The sequence below is a fragment of the Mus pahari genome, chromosome 16, assembly GCF_900095145.1.
Source record: "Mus pahari chromosome 16, PAHARI_EIJ_v1.1, whole genome shotgun sequence".
In the NCBI taxonomy this organism is placed as follows: Eukaryota; Metazoa; Chordata; class Mammalia; order Rodentia; family Muridae; genus Mus; species Mus pahari.
In genome coordinates this window covers 62,238,395-62,245,703 of record NC_034605.1, presented here as the reverse complement: position 1 = coordinate 62,245,703, position 7,309 = coordinate 62,238,395, and the positions used below count along the sequence as shown (strand labels likewise).

At 48.4% G+C, this 7,309-nt stretch overlaps 1 protein-coding gene across 8 annotated transcripts in view; it reads left to right on the top strand.

The window, feature by feature from the left end:
• Positions 1-15: 15 nt before the first annotated feature.
• Positions 16-7,309, top strand: part of Agtpbp1 (ATP/GTP binding protein 1) — a 120,784-nt gene continuing 113,490 nt past the window's right edge. For 5 of the 8 annotated variants that reach the window (XR_003845370.1, XM_029547301.1, XM_029547306.1 and 2 more), the window contains exon 1: positions 16-265. The gene's annotated coding sequence lies outside the window, so the exon portion shown is untranslated. Of the gene's footprint in view, positions 266-412; positions 592-7,309 lie in introns of those variants that run through there. The other 3 variants (XM_021215450.2, XM_029547304.1, XM_029547302.1) reach the window with 3 other exon arrangements.

Below are 7,309 nucleotides of genomic sequence, written 5' to 3'. Positions count from 1 at the left end.
CCCACGCGCACGCGCCCTGCCGGGCGCACGCGAGCCGGCCGTCCAAGCCGTGAGTTGGGCGGGGCGCCGCGCTGACGTTGCCCGGGATGCGGGCATGTTCCGCAGCCGTCTTCGCCGCCTCCGCCTCTCCTGCCACCCGGGTTTGTATGAAAACGGCGGGCCGCGGGCGGCGGACGGCGGGAGAAGGGCGGAGGGCGGCGAGGAACCGCCGTGCGCCCCGGGAGTCACGGGCGCCGAGGCCGAGCGCAGTGCCCAAACCGAGCCGGTGAGCGTCCCCGCCGCCCATGCGTCCCGCTCGCCGGCTCCGGGGCGGCTCCTCCGTTCACCTGGCGGGGGCGAAGCGCGCACCCAGGCGGTAAGACGGGCAGTCGAGCGAGCCAGGGCGGTCGCCGCCCCGTGCACTCCCCGCCGCACTCCGCTGCCCGCCACTCCCTGGCCTCCGCCCTGCCGCGCCCCGGGACCCTTTGATTGGCTGCCCGCTGACAGTTTAGCGCCGTGGACGGCAGTTTCAACACCTCCCCGGGTGGTCGGGGTGGACGTTGAGTGTGTACGCTGGTCGGTGGATGAAGCAGGGCTCGCACGGCGTGTGAGGTAACGACGGCGATCCCGCTGGCATGGCAGGTTGTCTGTGGCGAGCCCTCTCCAAGTGTTCGGAATGGTAACGGTGCCCATCAGGTGCCCGGCAGTTCGTAGTCTGCAGAGTCGAGTGGCCCTCCCGAGCGCTCGCTCTCCCTTGGCCAGCTTCTGACTTATACTCAGTTCTCTCGCTTCCCTGAGAGAGGAAGTTATTTTTGTAGTTGTGTTTTGGAAATGTTTCTGGTTTCGTTGGCTGCACAAGAAATGATTTATTTAAGGCACTTTGAACGGTGCGGATTTTAAAACAGGCCAGATGTCAAAACCAAAGTCCTGGAGATCTGTAATCAGATCCCTCTAACGGGCTGCACTTGGAGATGCCTTAGTTCACCCGGGTTTCTCCTGGTTTTTTGGTTTCCCGTTCTCCAGAGTCACATTCTACAATGAAGTTAACACCGTCATTTTGAATGACCGTAGAGTTTTGCCTTGAATTGATGGATCAGTGTTTAAAATTGTAATCTCTGTTGGACTCTGAAACAGACGCCTTATGTGTTAGACCAACATGACAAAATGTCAAATATATTAATGTAATTTAACCTGTGGTATTTTTAATTTCTTAAGATTTATATGTGTGTGTGTATATATATAATATACATATATGTATATATATGTATATGTATGTATATATATATATATGCACACATATGTGTGTGTGCACCCACGTGTGTACCTGAGGAGGTCAGAAGAATGTGTCAGATTCACTAGAATTGGAGTTCCATACGGTTGTGAGCCACCATGTGGATGCTTGGAATCAGACCCACCCAGGTTCTCCGGAAGAACAGCCCTTAATCATTGAGCCATCTCTCCAGCCCCGTGGTAGCAATTTTTTAAATAAAGGTTTTCCAATCGATTTGGGTCTTTTACATGTGTGTATTGGTCAGAGCACTTTCGAGTTTTGGTTCTCTTTTTGACCTTGTGCAGGGGATGGAAGGAGAGTGGTCATGACCATGAGCCGGTGCTTGCAGAACCATCTTGCTATCTCCCTTGAAGCATTCTCTTTAGAAAAGTCTGGCTGCAGTACTGTGTAATGATTAACCCTGCATTAGTTAGAGGTAAAAGCTGCAAGGGCGTGAAATCTTTTAATTTGTATGGCATCCTACAGTTTGGATTTTGCCTTTTTGGCTTCCTCCTCAGTAGTCATCTTCAGAGTCTGCTCTTCTTGCTTGTCGCCCTCAGCACCGAGTTCAGACAGTAGGAAACAGTAACTGGTGGTCTCTGCACATCCCTTAGGATCTTAAGTTGAGCAGCGGATATCGGATATCAGTGCGCATGCTGGAGAGGGTTGAGGGTGGGTGCTGTGTGTCAGACCTCATGTCACTGCAGGTCACAGTGCCTGGCTGCAGTGGCGCAGTGGCTGAGGACTTGGGGCTCGGCCAGAGTGGCTGAGTTTGTGTCCTGGCTTGCTGTAGGCAAGCTGTTTATTCTCTGGATGCAGTTCTGTCCTTGCCCAAAATGGAGATGATGGTGCTCGTGCACTTGGGGTGATCCCATGACGTTAACACGAGTGTGGCGCTTGGCTCACGGGAAGTGCTCAGTAGGCGGAACTGTTGCTGTTACTGATCTCCCTAGGTGTAACTGGCTGAAGGGAGACTTCAGACTGACTGAGCAGGGTTAGCACAGGTCAATCCCTAGGGCCCATCTCCTTGCTTGAAGCTGAGAGAGTGTAGCCACACTGCCCTTTGATGGAAACGTGTATGTTTTAAATAGAACAGGTACACCCTGAGCTGCATTCCCTGGGATGGTGCTGGAGAGCTGAGTATCCTTGCTTGCCTGTCCTTTCTGAGGACAGAACCTTGGCTGTCTCCCTCGTGGTGGTGGCTGCAACTTTACTCACCTGTCTTCCAGGTTCTCAGTGACTGTTTCTCTAACTGTCAGTGTTGCTGTGGGAGTTAGTATCAAAATATCTCTAGGAATTACAAAGTAATTTTTATTGACACATTATTTTATATTTTTATCTTTTTAAAGATTTACTTGTATTTCATATGCATTGGTGTTTTGACAGCATGTATGTCTGTGTGAGGGTGTCAGATCCCCTGGAACTGGAGCTGTAGACAGTTGTGGGTACTGGGAATTGAACTCAGGTCCTCTGAAGAGCAGCCAGTGCTCTTAACCGCCAAGCCACATCTCCAGCCCCTATTTGGTTTTTATTGACGTTACATAAAATGTTTTGGTTTGACATTGTGCTCATTTTCAGCTTTTATGTAATTCTAAAAAAAATAGGTCTCCCCCCACCCCCATTAGTAATTTCTTGTCTTGGTTCTTGGTTTGCAGCGACTTGATGTAACTAACCCCTCCTACCTGATACCCTTGGACCAAGAGTGTTTCAGACCTTGGACTATTCTCATGTCTGATGAGACGCGTTGAAAACCGTATCCAAACCCGAACAGACAGCTGACATTCATACCTCATGTCTAGTTCGCGTGCCTGCACTCGGGCTGCAGTACGGGAAGCAAGGCCAGCTGTGACCGTGTCTGTGGGCTCATGCTAGTGGTTAGAAGGTTTGGGATGTTGGGATTTTGTATTAGAGTTGCACAGCCGCTATTAAAATCCATTCATAAATCAGATATTTAAAAATTCAATCTCAGGACTCTTTACATCCTTAGAAATCATTGTAGCACTTTATTTTTGATGGGTTATATCCATACTTAATTTGTTACAATTAAATATTTTTTGTTAATTCACTTATAAACATATTACATATCAATATAAACTACATTTTTTTTTTCTTTTTCTTTTTTTGGTTTTTTTTCAAGACAGGGTTTCTCTGTGTAGCCATGGCTGTCCTGGAACTCACTTTGTAGGCCAGGCCGGCCTCGAACTCAGAAATCCACCTGCCTCTGCCTCCCAAGTGCTGGGATTAAAGGCATGCACCACCACGCCTGTCCCCATGCCCACTTTCAAAACACTCTTCTCTCCTTTCCCTCCCTTTCTTCACCCCCCACCCCAGCTCCACCCTGCCTTGTAAGAGGGTACAGACAGCTAGGTTATTTCTGCTTCCACATTTAGTCTATTGCAATATGTTGTTTAGGTCAAAGTGCATGTATGGAGGGGATCAGCCAGATGCAGCTCATGGCTGTGCAGGGGAGAGAGCAATGGTGGGTATCTTTGTTTAGTATGTCTTCAGACTCAACACATGCCATTTCTGTCTTTTGTTTGTTTTGAGACAGAGTTTCTCTGTGTGNCCCTGGCTGTCCTGGAACTCACCCTGTAGACCAGGCTGTCCTGGAACTCAGAGATCCCCCTGCCTCTGCCTCCTGAGTGCTGGAATTGCAGGTGTTTGTCACCACCGCCTGGTGTGGCACCTTCTTAAAGGTTAGTTGCAACATGGAATCTGAAATCCTATCAGATGATCTTTCATACTCAGTTATACTTAAAAACACATTGTGCGAACCAGGTGTGGTGGCGCACGCCTTTAATCCCAGCACTAGGGAGGCAGAGGCAGGCGGATTTCTGAGTTCGAGGCCAGCCTGGTCTACAAAGTGAGTTCCAGGACAGCCAGGGCTATACAGAGAAACCCTATCTCGAAAAAACCAAAGAAAGAAAGAAAGAAACAAACAAACAGACAAAACACATTGTGTGAACTTGGAATGGATTATGTACATAATCTGAATTTTAGCAGAATTTATCGGTCAGGTAACTAGGTATTCAGTGAGTTGGGCATGTTTTTCAAATGGTGGCGTATTTCTTTGTACTGCATCAAAAAAAGTTATGTTTTTGGGTCCTGGTACTAGAGATTAAAGCCAGGGCTAGCCAGAGCTCTCTTGTATTTTTTAATTTGGGACAGTTTCATTAAGTTGCTTGCTAGGGTTACAGGCCTATTCTTCTAGTCCCACCAAAACACTTGTTAACACAATGATTGTGTGAGAAATCAGTGGAAGTCGTGTGGGTAGAGATCTGAGAGTGGATATGAGTTTTACAAAGTTCTCATAAAAAAAAAAAGGTTATTGTATGTGTGCTATGGTATACATGTGGGGATCAGAGGTCAGAGGTCACAGACTGACAGTTCTCATCTTGCCCCATGTGGCTCCTGGAACCAAGCGGGTCAGGCTCGGCTGCAGGTGCTGTCACCTGCTGAGCCATGGCCAGTTCAAAACCTTATTCTGTATGACAGATGGGTGGTGTCCATGAATCATCGATGCCGCACACTGATAGCTGATGGCTGTCTCAAGGCAGAGTAGTTCCAGAATAGAGCTGAGAGCTTGGATTAGCCTTCCTCTTTCGTGAAACACCATTTGAATGGCGGCGTGCATATTTAAACTTGGGTGTCTTACCAAAGGTTTTCACAGAAATGAACAGAGTAAGTCTACCTTCACTGAAGTAAACAAACAATACTCTACCTGTGACTCTGCTGGCACTTGAGCTCTCAAGCAAGAATCAGAACGCTGGAAAGACGGCTCAGCAGGCAAAGGCGTTTGCTGCACCAGCCTGGAGGCCCCAGTTCAGTTCCCAGGACTCGCAGAAGTGGCAAGAGAGCCAACTGCTTGCACATTGCTGTCCTCTAGGTTCCATACATAGCGTGGCACCATACACCTGCACACCCAGGGCATAGGCACACATTAGTAAAATAAAGATTTTTTAAAAGAGTGGACTAGTTGAGCCACATGTTCACCGTCTTTTGTGCCAAGGGCCTGTTGGCCTGCTTGCAAAGCTTTGTTACACCCCTGTAGTGATTTTCAAGACACAGATCCTCGTTGTTGATGCCCCAGAGCAGCTGGCTGGGTCCTCTGCGTCCCCCAAACTGCCACGTGACTCAGCATATTTATAAATTTCAGATGTTAGATTTAGTACTAAGGCCTTAACAAATGTTGAAACAAGAGGCAGGAAGCACCCCAGTTCCCTTTTTCTTAGCACAGTCTTGCAAAGCTCGCCCTTTATTTGGTCATCTCTCCACTTTGTCACCTGTCATTGTTATGGCCTCCCCTACTCTCTGTTACAGCCATTTGAATGCTTGTAAAGTGCAGGCTGAATTTTACAATGGATTCAGCATAGCAGAAGGGACAGCCTTCTAAAATGGAGTTAGTTTTATAGTTGAAATGTTTACTAGGTTGACCTGAGATCACTGCCAACACTAGCAGATCTTATCCTTGGCTACACATGGTTAGTGCCAATCCCGATCTTCCTGTAGCCTTGTCTGACTGTGAGGGCACTCTGTCACCCACTCACTCTCCCTGACAGACACGGTGTATAAGATTAGAATGGGAAGGGTCAGCTGTAGATGAAGGGTACGGAAGGGTTTACATGGCTACTAATGTTGAAGGACTTGTTGGGATGGACAGAGTGGGCTGGAATCGAGAAGTAGAGATTGGTTCTGAAGAGTACATGAGCCCAGAGCACAGCATTTCCCTCCATGCTGGTGGCAGTGTGCTTCTCCAGCCCCAGGGAGAGCAGTGTATGTTGACAAGCACAGGCCAGGACGGGTGGCTAGAGCATGCTCTAGTGTCACTTGCCAGGGTCTACACCTCCATGTTTGGCAAATGCTGCAGACGGTGGGTGACAAGTAGAGGTGCTCTGCTTGTGGTCTTGGGGAAGCTGTGTATGTCACAGGAGCCTTGATAACAGACGCAGTGGACCCCTAGTTGCCTTGCCTGTTGACACCAAGCAGGCATCCTGGGGGTAGCGGTCAGGCCTTTCTCCTGCAGTGTCTTTCTAGTGGCCTCTACCAGCAAAGCTTAGAATCATGCCAGCTGGTTAAGGAAAAATATGCACAAGGCACATTTCCACAGAGCTGACCAAAAGGATGATTCGGAAATGAAGGGCAGTGAGTCAAATATCTGGCATAGGTATTAAAGGGCTTGCAATGTTGCTTGGACATCTGAAGAGATTCTGGGTTAGAATTCATCCTTTAAAAATCACATTTACTTATTGTGAATGTATGTGTGTACCTGTGTGCATGAGCATGTATGTGCATGCCACAGCAGGCATGGAGATCAGAGGACAAACTTTTGAAAGTTGGTTCTCTCCTCCTTGGGCAACTTGGTGCGTCAAGCCAGCCCAATGGCTGGCTCTACTTCAGGGAGCAGCCCAGACACTGGGCTGGGACAGAGTGAAGGGAGGCAGGGAAGAGCTGCCTTGTGACTGAGAAGCCTCCACCCTGTTATCAGGGATGGCACCTTTCCAGTCTGGACCCTGGGGGTACATGAAGTGTCTCCACATATATGTGTATATGTAAAATAGACAAACTGGCACTGGAATGGATGGCTTTGTTCTTCTCCCTCTTCCTCCTCCACCTCCTCTCTCCAGGGTGTCCCTCCTGACTTCCCCTTTCTTCTCCCACCTCCTTTCCCCTCCCTGCCCCCCCCATCAGTCCCCTTTCTTCTTCCACATAGTCTTCTGCCTCTTGCCACATGAAGGTGATGCCTTCATTACTCCAGGCCAGTGTAGCCCCATTTACTCTTTTGTGACCCTCACTCTGCTGTCTTTAGTAATAGCTTCTAATTCTAACACAGGTATGAAGTGAATGTGGTTTGCAGTATCAGAATGAGTGTTGTGAATACTTTTAATCAATCAGTCATCAATAAATCAAATTTTATGTCTTTGTAGAAATTCTAATTTAGGTTATTGGTTAATTTTAAAACTAGGTTATAGCCGGGCGTGGTGGCGCACGCCTTTAATCCCAGCACTTGGGAGGCAGAGGCAGGCGGATTTCTGAGTTCGAGGCCAGCCTGGTCTACAGAGT